General features: G+C 38.6%; 1 long non-coding RNA gene and 1 pseudogene across 2 annotated transcripts in view; both read left to right on the top strand.

Annotated features, from left to right (window-relative positions):
- The window catches only part of LOC149128633 (uncharacterized), a 92,502-nt gene that overhangs the window by 16,592 nt on the left and 59,420 nt on the right, over nucleotides 1-16,490 (top strand). The window lies entirely within an intron of this gene.
- On the top strand, nucleotides 13,748-16,094 carry LOC138843767 (cyclin-G1 pseudogene; annotated as a pseudogene).

The raw sequence follows: 16,490 nt of genomic DNA, 5'->3' as shown, positions 1-16,490 counted from the left end.
GCTATGGATTACAATGGTTCCCCGCCATAACTTTCCTCCCACCTGCAACCCTCCTCTCTCCCACTCCCTCTCCCCTTCCATTCACATCATGATTTTCAATTATCTTTATATGCAGATCAATTTAGCGTATATTAAGTAAAGATTTCAACAGTTTACACCCACACAGAAATACAATGTGTAAAATACTGTTTGAGCACTAGTTATAGCATTAAGTCAAAATGTACAGCACATTTAGGACAGAGATCCTACATGACGAGTAAGTGCACAGTGACTTCTGTTGTTGACTTAACAAATTGCAATTGTTGTTCATGGCATTAGTAATCACCCTAGGCTCTTGTCATGAGTTGGCAAGGCTATGGAGGCCTTTTCAGTTTTCCGACTCTGATCATATTTAGACAAGGCCATGGTCAAAGTGGAAGTTCTCTCCTCCCTTCAGAGAAAGGTACCTGATGACCTGTTCTTTCCACTGGGATCTCTAGAGAGTTGAGGCCATTTACTTTCAGTGCAGCTACTGATAAGAAGTGACTTTGCCCTGCCGTGTTCCCAAAGATATTTCTAATATATAGTTTGAACTTCCTGTGATCCCTTACTGCAAGGAATTCTTCCTTTACCACCTTTCTGTTGATGACTGTGTTTCTGTGTTTCTGTTTGTAAAACATCTTCAGCATCCTTTGCAGGGATGGATGAGTGGTGACAAATTCATTCTGTTTGTTATGAAAGGCTTTTATTTCATCTTTATTCCCAAATGAGACCTTTGCAGGGTATAATATAATAGGATGACTGTATTTTCTCTAAGTCTTGGGCTATATCTCACCATTCTCTCCCAGCTTGCAGGGTTTCTGATTAGAAGTCTGATGTGAATCTAATTGGAGATCCTTGAAAGTAATCAGGCATTTATCTTTTGCACATTTTAGAATCTTTTTCCTATGCTTTGCTGTGGTGAGTTAGATTACAATGTGTTGTGTTGATGATCTTTTCTGGTCATGTCTGTTGGAAGTTCGCTAGTATTTTGCTTAAAAAAGGCATTCTAACACTTTCTCTTTCTCCATAACTTCAGAACCTACAAGAACCCAAAATCTTGTTTTTTATATATTGTATCCTATAGATTCTCAACACTATGTCTTAGATTTCTAATTTTCTCTTGCAGACTTTAGCTAGACTGTATACTTTTCTGTGCTCTGTCTTCTAAGTCTGATATTCTCTCTTCTGCCTGATTTGGATTTTAAGGTTCTCAAATGCATTTTTTATTTGTTCTGTTGAATTCTTCATTTTCATTTTGTTTTCTCTTCAATATCTCGATGTCATGTTCTATTGAGTTTTTTCATTTCATTTTTATTCCTCCTTATAAATTAAATAGGCAAACAAAAAAGCTGTCTGCACATTAATGTTTATTGCAGCTCAATTCACAATAGCTAAGACCTGGAACCAACCCAAATGCCCATCAACAGTAGACGGGATAAAGAAATTATGGGACATGTACTCTATAGAATACTATCCAGCAGTCAAAAACAATGAAATCCGGTCATTTGCAACAAAAATGGAGGAATCTGGAAAATATTATGCTGGGTGAATTAAGCCAGGCCCAAAGGGACAAATATCATATGTTCTCCCTGATAGGCGACAACTAACTGAGCACCAAAGGGGAAACCTGTTGAAGTGAAGTGGACACTATGAGAAACAGTGACTTGATCAGCTCTCGACCTGACTGTTGATGTACAATGTAATACTTTATCCATTTTAGTATTTTTTTGTTCTAGTACTACTAGATGAACTCTTTAATTAACACACAACTATTCTTAGGTGTTTAAATTTTAACTGAAAAGGGATCTCTCTTAAATATAAGAGTGGGAATAAGAGAGGGAGGAGATGTGCAATTTGGGACATGCTCAATCGGACTTGCCCCAAATGGTGGAGTTAGAAACGTGCCACAGGATTCCAATTCAATTCCATCAAGGTGGCAAGTACCAATGCCATCTCACTAGTCCCAGTGATGAACTTCAGTTCACAATTGATCACACTGATAGGTCTAAGAGTCAAAGGGATCACAAAACAAGAGTAGTGTCTGCAAATACTAGCTGACAGAATCAAAAAGGGAGAGAACGATCCAACGCGGGAAGCAGGATACACAGTAGACTCATAGAATGGCAGATGTCCTAAATAGCACTCTGGCCTCAAAATCAGCCCTTAAGGCATTCGGACCTGGCTGAAGAGCCCATGAGAGTATTTTAGGCATGGAAAGCCAAGACACTTTGGGAAAAAAAGAAAACCTAAATGAAAGATCTTCTCGAGTGAGATCCCAGTGGAAAGATTGGGGCCATCAAAGCAGGAGGTACCTTTCTCTGAAGGGAGGAGAGAACTTCCACTTTGACTATGACCCTGTCAGAATAAGATCGAAGTCAGGGAACCCAAAATGCTTCTATAGCCTTGGCAACTCATGACTAGAGCCTAGGGAGATTACTGACGCCATAAACAAGAGTGTCAAATTGTTAAGTCAACAACAGGAATCACTGTGTACTTACTTCTCATGTGGGCTCTGTCCTTAGTGTGTTGTCCAATGTGAAGTAATGCTATAACTAGTACTGAAACTGTATTTTTACACTTTGTGTTTCTGTGTGGGTGTAAACTGATGAAATCTTTACTTAATATATACTGAATCGATCTTCTGTATATAAAGAGAATTGAAAATGAATTTTCATGTGAATGGAATAGGAGAGGGATGGCCGGCGCCGCGGCTCACTAGGCTAATCCTCCACCTTGCGGCGCCGGCACACCGGGTTCTAGTCCCGGTCGGGGCGCCGGATTCTGTCCCGGTTGCCCCTCTTCCAGGCCAGCTCTCTGCTATGGCCAGGGAGTGCAGTGGAGGATGACCCAGGTGCTTGGGCCCTGCACCCCATGGGAGACCAGGAAAAGCACCTGGCTCCTGGCTCCTGCCATCGGATCAGCGCGGTGCGCCGGCTGCAGCGGCGGCCATTGGAGGGTGAACCAACGGCAAAGGAAGACCTTTCTCTCTCTCTGTCTCTCTCTCACTGTCCACTCTGCCTGTCAAAAATTAAAAAAAAAAAAAAAAAGGAATAGGAGAGGGAGCAGGAGATGGGAGGAGTGCGAGTGGGAGGGAAGTTATGGGGGGAGCCTATGTAATCCATAATCTGTACTTTGGTAATTTATATTTACTAAATAAAAAAAATTAAAAAAGGATTTTAATTTCATGAGAGATTTTCTTTCATGTTCTCCATGGATTTTAGTAGTCCATGTCACTCCCCCTCTTCACGGAGGAACGACACAGGACCCTGCGCTGTTCTTTTGTCTGCTCGGCCCTCCCCGGGTTTGCTGCTGGTTCTTCCCGGGTTGGCTACCGACCCTTCCACCTCCGTCGAAGGGCGGTTCCCCCTGCCACATTCCCCACTTCCGCGGGGGAGCGGCACACCGCCGGCCGGCTCTCTCGGGGGCTGCACAGGTGTTCCTTCAGATAGATGTTCCCCTTAGATGTTCCTGGTGCATGCTGTCTCTCTCCTCCTTTATAGTCCTCCTCTGCCAATCCCAACTCGGCTGCCCACATGCCGAGTACGCTGCTCTCCTCCAATCAGGAGCAAGTCCTACAGTTTATTGGCTGAACTGGAGGCAGCTGTGTAGAAGCTGTTTTCTCCTCTCCCAGCGCCATATTGTGGGAGAGCAGATGCATAGAATAAGTCTTAATTCCAGTAACTTAGTCTAGTCTGAGTTGCTCCCCACAGTCCATGCTTTTGCTTTTGATTACTTCTGTATAATCTTATCATCAATTTTTGGAATTCTATTTCTTGCATTTCTTCTGTCTCATCATCTTCATAATCTTGTATTGAAGTGTTCTGTTCTTCTGGGAGCATGATGTTGTCTTCCTTATTCTTGTCTCTTGGGTTGTTGCATTTGTTGTTCAGCATTTGTGGAGGTACTCGTTGGTTTCTTCTTTTTTTCCCCCACTTTGGCAGCTTTTATCATTGTACTATGACTCTATAGATGAGTGGAATGTCTGCTTTCAGTGAATGTCTAGAGGCTTGTAGTGGATGTAGCCAGAGATCTCTGTTCAGTTCTCTAGAGTTAAGGGCATGCCTAAGTTGATACTCTCTGGTTTGACATGGTAAATCTTCACTCTCTTTTTTTAATCAGAAAGGAATTATTTCTGCTCAGCTGAGCTCTTCTCCTTGATGGAGTCCAGTGCATGAGCACTAGCCAAAGTGGATATAATATTCCTCCGCTCTGTCCCAAGGACCGCACAAAGGATCTGTGCAATTCTCAGTATAAGTTAAGATTTTCCAGCAATGTCTATCACCAGGTGTCCAGGACTTCTGGAGCTTGTGGTATCCCACTGAGACTGCTCAAAGTCTCATCCACACCATGAGTTCTTCCACACACACTCATTTTTTCCCCACAGTCCTGGTTCTGAAGCTTCACACATTCACAAGCTCCTAACCTTCTGTTATTTCTCCCCACTGGAGTCAGGAATCTCCATTCAGCTGATTGCCAGGCACAGAAATGAGCTGGCACAGCTGTTATGTATGTCCAAATTGGCACCTGCTCTATTGGCTTGTATGGCTTTGTAAGGTGATCAGAGAGAAATGTGTTCATACCCTCTTTTTTTCTCTCCTCTAGTTAGGCTGGTGCACTTTCCCTCAAATGGCTTCAAACCTCACTTCCTGTAGGGTCTTCCTTCTGCTTTTTCACCAGAGTCTCAGGCTCCTGCCATCTTCTCTCACCTCACTTTGCAGCAATGGTGCATAGGCTCTTGGATATTGGAGTCCTGAGCCATGGGTGCCCATGCCCTCCATGTAGTAGAGTTTCCTTTGCCTTTTTTTCATAACTCTTCCCCAAGACTACCACTTATTTAAAACTATTTTCCCCTGGGCTAGAGAAGTAAGCTCCCTCCCTATTCTGCTATCTTGTAACCACCACTGGCTTGCCAATAGGCTTCTTCTAAAGGGCATTTGTAGATTGGCAGTGACAGCAAGCAGAAAGTAAGGTCACTGTGTACTTCCTACCTCCTGCTAGCAGGTGGCTTCCTCTATGACCAACCAACATCCTGCATGGAGAGCAGGAGAGCATGTTGGCTGCAGCTAAAGAACAACATTCACAATGATCATCACCCAAAGCCGCAACCCCGTGGGAGACCTGGATTCTCAGATATGTTATATCTACTTGGCTCAGTTTTGGTAGGTTATATGTATCCACAAATAAACATTTTTTTACATTTTTTATTTATCCTTGTTAATATAAATTAGTGATGCCTATTATACCTGTGATATGCATTGTAGTTTCCCCTTCTTTGATTTTATTTACTTGAACCTAGTTTTTATAACCTAGTGAAAGGATTGTTTCTTCTATTAAAAATAAAATCTTTATTTTGCTTATCTTTAATGTTAACATTCCATTTATGACCTATGCTATTAATTTCATCTTGTATTTGGTTTATTCTTGTTTTCTAGGACTCTTGAGATGGATACTTAGGTTGTTGATTGGAAATCTTTCTGTTTAGATGTTTGGCCATGGCAATGTCTGTGTATAGAAAGGCTATTAACTTTCGTGTGTTATTATTGTATTCTGCTACTTTAACAAAGTTTTTTATGAATTCTAATCATCTACTAGTGGACTCTTTTGGCTTCCCTATATTGAGAACCATGTCATTTTCAAATAGGAATAATCTGAATTCCCACTTTTTAATTTGTATCCCTTTGATTTCCTCTTCTTATCAAATGGGTATGTCTAAAACTTCAAGGTGTATATTGTTTGTCTTTTTAAACAATAAAATTATGAACTGAATTAATAGAAAAATACATGATTAGGCAACAGAGATATATGACTAAATGTTTTTAATGATGGATCTGAAATGACTAGTGTTTGTGGCACACATTATTTTGCAATGGGATTGGCCACTGCTTACAATGCTGGCCTCCTATATTGTAGTGTTACTTTGTGTATATTCTATTAATGAACCTGGGAAGGCAATGGAACATGACCCAAATGCTTTGGAATGTGCCCATATAGCAGATGTAAATAAAATTACTTGCTCCTGGCTCTGTCCTCGCCAAAACCTGTTTATTTTAGCATCTTGGGAAGTGAGCCAAGAAAAAGATGCTTCATGTGTCTGTGTCTCTGTTTTTGTCTTTCATTTCTCTGCCTTTCAAATAATTAAATATTTTAAAAAAATAACCCTTGAGGTTATTTTAATTAGCTAGACTCACTCTTTGTTCATCACTCCCTTCATTTATGCCACTTGGACTGTATAATCTTCTGTATTCAGGACAAATTTATCACTATAGCTTCCTTATTAACTCAGAAGAGTCAAAGGAGTGGCTTATGATTAGCCAATTTTTGGTGAGTATGATGTTCACAATTTTTCTCATATTGGAGTTTCCCTTGGAAGCTATATCTCCATTCCCAGAAGGAACAACTCCTGTTGGCAGAGGTGTGTGATGAACAAAGAGAGCAAATTCCAGGAAAGGACATAGAAACTCACAAAGTCCATGGTGCTGAGCTAGCTCATTAATCCCTGAAATTTCATTTTTATCTCAAGCAATATGAAATTGAGACCTATTTTTTCATCATGTACTAGTTTCTGAGCTCTGAGATGAGGGAACCTAGGCTTGGAAGCTCAAGTTTAAGGTTCCCACATTTGTAGAATATCACTTAGGACAATGGTAGTATAGAGAAAACACAGGAATTTGAACAGGGAAAATCATATCTGCAATAAAGGAAACCAGGGAGATGTTGTGGGACTAAAACCAGTACACTGTCTTACTCCCACTGAAGTTCACATTAGCCATGGCCATTCCCTGTTAGACAAGAACAACAGTGGCAGTAGAGGCTCTATGTAATTCTTGTGTTGATATCTTGCATGAGTTATAGAAGAAACTAGCGAACAGAGAAAGTTAAGATCTGACTCTCAGGGCTATAAATAAAGATTTGATAGATCATCAGATGAATGTATAGAGAAATGGATTTCAAGAGTTTTGAATTAATTCCCAGAGACTGGAACTTTTGCTTTGTGCAATGAATTTAAATGCACCCACAGTAAGACTCATTATTTTATTCTAGTAAATGTACTGTAGTAGTTTTCTGAATTCTTGAATATTACCCATGAATAACACACTAATTATTTGATTAGGTCACAGCAAATAACTTCATGGATTAGATATAAGTTGCCATAGGAATAGTAGCTTCATGTTTAAGTATCTTAAAGTAGAATAGCATGATGTTTTCCATATTTTATACATGTATCTGTGACAAGCAGATGTGTGTTTAGAAATACAGTATGATTATCAGAATTGAAAACAAAGGGAAAGCAAATAAAAATCATCATAAAACCTGTTCCCACATTTGAATTTATCCATTTTTAACTTTTATTTACTAAATATAAATTTCTAAAGTACAGTTTATGGATTACAATGGCTTCCCCCCCCATAAATTCCCTCCCACCCACAACCCTCCCATCTCCTGCTGCCTCTCCCATTCCATTCACATCAAGATTCATTTTCAATTATCTTTATGTACAGATCAATTTAGTCTATGTTAAAAAAATTTCAACAGTTTGCACCCACACAAACCAATTAAGTGTAAAATACTGTTTGAGTACTAATTATAGCATTAATTCACATTGAACAACACATAAAGGACAGAGATCTACATGAGGAGTATGTACACAGTGACTCCTGTTGTTAACTTAACAAATTGACACTCTTGTTTAAGGCATCAGTAATCACCCTAGGCTCTAGTCATGAGTTGCCAAGGCTATGGAAGCATTGTGAGTTCACTGACTTCGATCTTATGTCAACAATACATAGTCAAAGTGGAAGTTCTCTCCTCCCTTCAGAGAAATGTACCTCCTTCTTTGATGGCCCCGTTCTTTCCACTGGGTTCTCACTCACAGAGATCTTTCCTTTAGGTTTTTTTTTTTTTTTTGCCAGAGTGTCTTGGCTTTCCATGCCTTAAATCCTCGCATGGGCTGTTCAGCCAGGCCCGAATGCCTTAAGGGCTGATTGTGAGGCCAGGGTGCTGTTTAGGACATCTGCCATTCTATGAGTCTGCTGTGTATCCTGCTTCCCACGTTGGATCATTCTCTGCCTTTTTAATTCTATCAGTTAGTATTAGCAGACACTAGTCTTGTTTCTGTGATCCCTTTGACTCGTAGGCCTATCAGCATGATCAATTGTAAACTGAAGTTGATCACTTGGACTAGTGAGATGGCATTGGTACTTGCCACCTTGATGGAATTGAATTGGAATCCTGTGGCACGTTTCTAATTCCACCATTTGGGGCAAGTCCGATTGAGCATGTCCCAGATTGTACATCTCCTCCCTCTCTTATTCCCACTCTTACATTTAACAGAGATCACTTTTCAGTTGAATTTAAATACCTAAGAATAATTGTGTGTTAATTAAAGAGTTCAACCAATAGTTCTAAGTAGAATGAAAAAATACTAAAATGGATAAAGTATTACATTGTACATCAACAGTAAGACAAGGGCTGATCAAGTCACTGTTTCTTATAGTATCCATTTCACTTCACCATGTTTCCCTTTTGGTGCTTGGTTAGTTGTCACCAATCAGGGAGAACATGTGATATTTGTCCCTTTGGGACTTGCTTAATTCACTGAGCATGATGTTTTCCAGATTCCTCCATTTTGTTGCAAATGACAAGATTTAGTTGTTTTTTACTGCCGTATAGTATTCTATGGAGTACATGCCCCATAATTTCTTTATCCAGTCTACTGTTGATGGGCATTTGGGTTGATTCCAGGTTCTAGCTATTGTGAATTGAGCTGAAATAAGAATTCATCTATTTTTAACACATGCCTTTCAAATATGAGTTTGAAACCCTAAAATTTAACCACTAGAGTTCCACTTCGTTAGTGTGTGGTTGAAGATGAATTCTTTTGCATCATGCATTTTGTCTTGTGAGTCAAGCGATTACTCGGGAAACATACAAATCATTCCTCTTGTTTCTTTTTATATCTCAAAGAAACATTTTATTTAATGAGCACCAATCTCATCAGTACAACTTTAGGAATATAGTGATTCTTCTCACTATGCTGCCCTCCCTCCTCCACTCTCACCCCACTCCTCTTCCCTTGCTCATTCCAAGTTCCATTATCCTTTAAGATACATTTTATTTAACTTTATACATAGAAGACCAACTTTTACAAAGTAGATTTCAACAATTTACACACACGAACAAACACACACTGACAAACACACACACAAACCGAGAACCAGTTTTACAGTTAATTCTCATAATACAATTCATTGCGGACAGAAGTCTTTTATGAAGAGTATGTGCACAGTGACTCCTGTTGTTAATTTAACAAATAACACTCTTATGTATGATATCAGTGATCACCCGAAACTCTTGTCATGAGCTGCCTAGGTTATAGAAGCTACAAAGGTTATAGTAGCCTTTGTATCCAAAATCTGTGTCAGTATCTAGACAAGTCCACAAGCAAAGTTGAAGTACTCTCCACCTGTCAGACAAAAGTACATCCTTCTTTTATGGCCACTTATTTCCACTGGGGTCTCTCTCACAAAGATCCTTTATGTAGAACATTTTTTTACCACATTGTCTTGGCTTTTGATGCTTGAATTGCTCTCATGCAACTTTAACCTGACCAGAATGCCTTATGGGCTGATTCTGAGGACAGAGTGTTTTTTAATGTGATTCTCATTCTATGTTTCTTCTCTGTGTACTGCTTCCCATGTTGGAATATTCTCTCCTTTTTAATTCTGTTTATTTTGACCAGACATTTCATATTATTTATATGATCCATTTAACATGTAATCTTACCTATATTATCAATTTACCACTTAATATGTTGACTTTAAAAATTTTTACTATCCAGTTTGATGGGATTTGAGGTCCCATACCAAGATTTTAAACTGTACCTTTAGATGTAATCTGTAGGAAAGTATGCAGGACAATAGAGCTTCACAGTTACAAAATTCCTCCTTCCTGTGTTATTCCAAACATTATGCTTAATGAGATTTATTTTCAATTGACTTTATAACCCTCCACTGTGATACGGCATTGACTAAACAAGTTCAGAGTTGGTGAACTCAAGGGGCTCCCATAGCCTAGACAGCTCATGACAAGAGCCTCAGGTGATTGCTGACATCATAAATAAGAGTGCCAATTGTTTAATCAACAATGGGAGCCACTGGGTACATACTCCCCATGTAGGATCTCTGTCCTTAATGTGCTTTACTATGAAACTTAAAGACAACATTACTAGTTGAACAATACCCTATACCTTGTGCGGTTGTGTAAAGGCAGCCTGTTGAAATCCTTGCTTAGTATATACTAAGTTGATTTCTGTATATGAAGGTAATTGAAAATGAAACTCGATGAAGAGCAGGATGGGAGAGCGAGTGGGAGAGGGAAGGGTCACAGGAGGGAGGGAGGATGGGGGGGGAAGCCAAAACAATACAAAAGTTGCACTTTGTAAATTCACATTTATTAAACAAAAAAAACACATGATTAACTCAATGTTTTTTTTTCTTTTTCTTTTTTTTAACTTTTATTTAATGAATATAAATTTACAAAGTACAGAATATGGATTACAATGGCTTCCCCCCCATAACGTCCCTCCCACCTGCAACCCTCCCCTTTCCCACTCCCTCTCCCCTTCCATTCACATCAAGATTCATTTTCAATTCTCTTTATATACAGAAGATCAGTTTAGCATACATTAAGTAAAGATTTCAACAGTTTGCTCCCACACAGAAACATAAAGTGAAAAATACTGTTTGAGTACTAGTTATAGTATTAAATCTCAATGTACAGCACACTAAGGACAAAGATCCTACATGAGGAGTAAGTGCACAATGACTCCTGTTGTTGACTTAACAAATTGACACTCTTGTTTATGGCCTCAGTAATCACCCTAGGCTCTTGTCATGAGCTGCCAAGGCTATGGAAGCGTTTTGAGTTCACTGACTCTGATCCTATTTAGACAAGGCCATGGTCAAAGTGGAAGTTCTCTCCTCCCTTCTGAGAAAGGTACCTCCTTCTTTGATGACCCATTCTTTCCACTGGGATCTCACTCACGGAGATCTTTCATTTAGTTTTTTTTTTTTTCCCACAGAGTGTCTTGGCTTTCCATGCCTGAAATACTCTCATGGGCATTTCAGCCGGATCCGCATGCCTTAAGGGCTGATTGTGAGGCCAGAGTGCTGTTTAGACCATCTGCCATTCTATGGGTCTGCTGTGTATCTCACTTCCCATGTTGGATCATTCTCTCCCTTTTTGATTCTATCAGCTAGTATTTGCAGACACTAGTCTTGTTTCTGTGATCCCTTTGGTTCTTAGTCCTATCATTACGATAAATTGTGAACAGAAATTGATCACTGGGACTAGTGAGATGGCATTGGTACATGCCACCTCGATGGGATTGAATTCAAATCCCCTGGTATGTTTCTAACTCTACCGTTTGAGGTAAGTCAGCTTGAGCATGTCCCGAATTGCACATCTCTTCCCTCTCTTATTCCCACTCTTATATTTAACAGCGATCACTTTTCAGTTAAGTTTCAGCACTTAAGAACAATTGTGTATTGATTACAGTATTCAACCAGAAGTATTAAGTAGAATAAACAAAAAAATACTAAGAGGGATAACATATTAAGCTGCTCATCAACAGTCAGGGTGAGGGCTGATCAAGTCACCATTTTTCATAGTGTTCATTTCACTTTAACAGGTTTCCTTTTTGGTGCTCAGTTAGTTGTCACCTATCAAGGAGAACAAGTGGTATTTGTCCCTTTGGGATTGGCTTATTTCACTCAACATAATGTTTTCCAAATTCCTAAGAGGGATCACTTTTCAGTTAAAATTTAAACACCTAAGAATAGGTGGTCTTCCCAGGCCAAAGAAAATGAACACACCACCAGTAAGTTGTTTATTTTTGTTTGCATTATATTGTGATATAGCAGATTTATGAGTGTATATTATTAAAATTGTGAAATAAATATTTGACAACATAAAATTATGATTATAAAGCATTAGAAATATCAAGCCTGATATCAAATTTGTTTCTAGTCTCTGTGCTGCTATAACAGTAACATGTTTATCATGTTATTCAAATTGGAACATAGAATCTCCTAAATTTTTGTAAAACATAAAGTCTGAATTTGTATTTATTGGTCTTATCAATTATATAGTAGAGGTGGTTTAGTACCAACATAGTTATATACACTGAACTAGTAAAAAGTTGGGGCCAGCACTGTGGCACAGTGGGTTAATGCCCTGGCCTGAAGTGCTGGCATCTCAAATGGGTGCTGGTTTGAGACCTGGCTGTTCCACTTCTTTTTGTTTTTTTTGTTTGTTTGTTTGTTTAAACTTTTATTTAGTAAAAAAGTACAGCTTATGGATTACAGTGGCTTCCCCCCATAACTTCCCTCCCACATGCAACTCTCCCATCTCCCGCTCCCTCCATTCCATTCACATCAAGATTCATTTTCAATTCTCTTTATATAGGAGATCAATTTTGCATATATTAAGTAAAGATTTCAACAGTTTGCACCCACATAGAAACACAAAGTGAAAACTACTGTTTGAGTACTAGTTATAGCATTAAATCACAATGTACAGCACATTAAGGACAGAGATCCTACATGGGGAGTAAGTACACAGTGATTCCTGTTGTTGACTTAACAAATTGACACTCTTGTTTATGGCATCAGTAATCTCCTTAGGCTCTTGTCATGAGCTGCCAAGGCTATGGAAGTGTTTTGAGTTCTTCAACTCCGATCTTATTTAGACAAGGTCATAGTCAAAGTGGAAGTTCACTCCTACCTTAAGAGAAAGGTACCTCTTCTTTGATGGCCTGTTCTTTCTACTGGGATCTCACTAGAGGAGATCTTTCATTTTGGTCCTTTTTTTTTTTTTTTGCTAGAGTGTCTTGGCTTTCCATGCCTAAAATACTCTCATGGGCTCTTCAGCCAGATCCAAATGCCTTATGGGCTGATTGTGAGGCCAGAGTGCTGTTTAGGACATCTGCCATTCTATGAGTCTGTTGTGTATCCCGCTTCCCATATTGCATCATTCTCTCCCTTTTTTATTCTATCAGTTAGTATTAGCAGACATTAGTCTTTTTTTAACTTTTATTAAATATATATAAAATCCAAAGTTCAGCTTATGGAGTACAATGACTTCCCCCTCAATGACTTCCCTCCCACGCACAATCCTCCCCTTTCCTGCTCCCTCTCCCCTTCCATTCACATTAAGATTCATTTTCAATTCTCTTTATATACAGAAGGTCAGTTTAGCATATATTAAGTAAAGATTTCAACAGTTTGCACCCACACAGAAACACAAAGTGAAAAATACTGTTTGAATACTAGTTATAGCATTAAACCACACTGTGCATCACTGTACACACTGTGTGTCTCGCTCCCATGTTTGATTGTTCTCTCCCTTTTTTATTTTATCAGCTAGTATTTGCAGACACTAGTCTTGTTTCTGTGATCCCTTGGGCTCTTAGTCCTATCATTATGATCAATTGTGAACTGAAGTTGATCACTTGGACTAGTGAGATGGCATTGGTACATGCCACCTTGATGGGATTGAATTGGAATAACCTGGTATGTTTCTAACTCTACCATTTGGGGCAATTCAGCTTGAGCATGTCCCAAATTGCACATCTCTTCCCTCTCTTATTCCCACTCTTATATTTAACAGCAATCACTTTTCAGTTAATTTTCAACACTTAAGAATAACTGTGTATTGCCCTTCGGCTCTGAGCTGACCCTCCGGAGGGCAGTGTCATCTGGGCGGCGCTGCGAAGACCTCCACCCAGGATGGCTCCCCCTCCCCGGGCCTCTCCCCTCTCCTCGCGAGACCCCTCATCTCGTAGACCGCTGGAATCTGATATCGTGGGGGTGAGGTGAGAGCAGGCCCGGGGAGGAGGGAGGTTACCACTGAGGAGCTGCAGCCGCTATCAAGATGATAGAAGTACTGACAACAACTGACTCTCAGAAACTGCTACACCAGCTGAACACTTTGTTGGAACAGGAGTCTAGATGTCAGCCAAAGGTCTGCAGCTTGAGACTAATTGAGTCTGCACACGATAATGGCCTCAGAATGACTGCACGGCTGAGGGACTTCGAAGTGAAAGATCTTCTTAGTCTCACTCAGTTTTTTGGCTTTGACACGGAGACATTTTCTCTAGCTGTGAATTTACTGGACAGATTTCTGTCTAAAATGAAGGTACAGCCCAAGCACCTTGGATCTGTTGGTCTGAGCTGTTTTTATTTGGCTGTAAAATCAATAGAAGAGGAAAGGAATGTGCCACTGGCAACTGACTTGATCCGGATAAGTCAGTATATGTTCACGGTTTCAGACTTGATGAGAATGGAAAAGATTGTATTGGAGAAGGTGTGTTGGAAAGTCAAAGCTACTACTGCCTTTCAGTTTCTGCAACTCTATTATTCACTCATTCAAGAGAACTTGCCATTTGAAAGGAGAAATAACCTTAATTTTGAAAGACTGGAAGCTCAACTTAAGGCATGTCACTGCAGGATCATATTTTCTAAAGCAAAGCCTTCTGTGTTGGCTTTCTCTATCATTGCCTTGGAGATCCAAGCACAGCAGTGTGGAGTTAACAGAAGGAATAGAATGTCTTCAGAAACATTCCAAGATAAATGGCAGAGATTTGACCTTCTGGCAAGAGCTTGTATCAAAGTGTTTAACTGAGTATTCATCAAACAAGTGTTCAAAACCGAATGTTCAGAAGTTGAAATGGATTGTGTCTGGGCGTACTGCACGGCAATTGAAGCATAGTTACTACAGAATAGCTCACCTTCCAACAATTCCTGAAATGGTTCCTTAATTCATGAATTTGGATCATTGTTATTCTCCATAAAAGAAATTATCAGTGCTATAATTTTCTTTTACAATGGAAGAATTAAAATATCATTTCTTTTCAAAGTAAACAAAATGGAGTTGCAATAGCAAAGGGGAAGTTTCTACACTGATTTGTTCAGCTAATATTTGAAGACACTTAGTATATACAGAACCCTAAGGGTAAGGAATTATCTAACCTCTGATATGTATGTTAGTCATTTCATTAATCAGCATAAAAAAAGTATGTCCTCAACAACCCAAGTTTTAAAAGTAGCATTAAAATCATATTTTCTTATTGAACATCATCTTGCTCTCTGAAGACCTAAGCTCTGGCTCATTTAAAGATACACTAGCTGAGTAGGACAATAGGACCAAACTTTTGGATATTTGGACTAATTTGAGAATGTTAGCTTATAAGCAAAATCAGTATGAACTTTGATAGTGTATTTGAAGAAAAAGAAGATACAGCCAATCAGTCTTGATGTTGGGTGTCTGGAAACTGCAAGGGCATCTCAACACTGTAGTTACTATAATATTTGGAATTCTGGGAAAGTAGTTACATGCATAAAAGATAAACTTGGGGTCACTGGATATATATTCTTGCCATTTAAATTTCTTAACTAGTAATAATGATTTACCTTTTTCCATTCAAAATTAAATTAACATTTAACATATCTATGATTATGAAATTTAACCTGAACAGTTAGTTCACTTTTAATAGTAATATTTCACAGATGTCTGATAAGTTGGGTTTTTTTTTGTTGTTGTTGATTTAAGGAGGATTATTACAGCAACAACAATGAAAACTCTGAACCCTACAGCCCTGAGCTATGGATTCCATGATGTTTTCATGAGTTTAAATTTCAAGCCTTAAAACTTTACAACTAGATGAATATGATGTTCTCATGCTTGGGGAAACTGCCTAATTAGTATTATGCTATAGTGGAATTATGTTTAGATATAAATTCATCTATGAAGCAGTCAAATCAAAGTTAAAAGCATAAATATGAAGCACTAATCACAAGCTTTGGAAAGTAAACTGTGAATCTTCATTTCTTAACATTGATTTAACTTTCTATATTTGATTGATATACTTAGGTAGTATTGAAAATGCTAACCTACATAATTTAAATGTTTTAAATTATGAGGTTTTCATCAAAATAACATTTCACAGATGCACTTTTAAGATACAACAAAGGTTAGTGTTTTAGGCAGTTTAAACGGTTTTCTGTTGCCCAAAATGCGAATAATGTAATCCTGAGAAGGGGACACAAATTTGAAGGCATTTTGTAGAAAGCAAAAAAAAAAAAACAAAACAAAACAAAAAAAAAAACCTTAGTAAGTTTGGCAAGTTCATAATCTTTAATATTTTTTCAAGAAAACAGATGATGTTTGTATGTGTGATAAGATCTTTTATATCGAATCTACTGCCCCAGTCTAGTCCAATCAAGAAAATTGTTTTCTATTTTATTAGTTGCTCAAATTATCACTCTGAGGACTTACTTTACTCGACTAAAATAAGTTCAGACTAGATTTAACACTCCAGAAGTCTTTACTGAGTATTGTTTTCAGAAAATTGTCATTGCTTCTAATTTAGATTAGAATAATATTCTAAAGAATATGCTTTCACTAATGCC

The sequence above is a fragment of the Oryctolagus cuniculus genome, chromosome 1 (assembly GCF_051225735.1).
Source record: "Oryctolagus cuniculus isolate XC-2025 breed Fujian yellow rabbit chromosome 1, ASM5122573v1, whole genome shotgun sequence".
Taxonomy (NCBI): domain Eukaryota; kingdom Metazoa; phylum Chordata; class Mammalia; order Lagomorpha; family Leporidae; genus Oryctolagus; species Oryctolagus cuniculus.
Note: the sequence above shows the minus strand (reverse complement) of the source record. Positions and strands in the feature narration are given on the sequence as shown.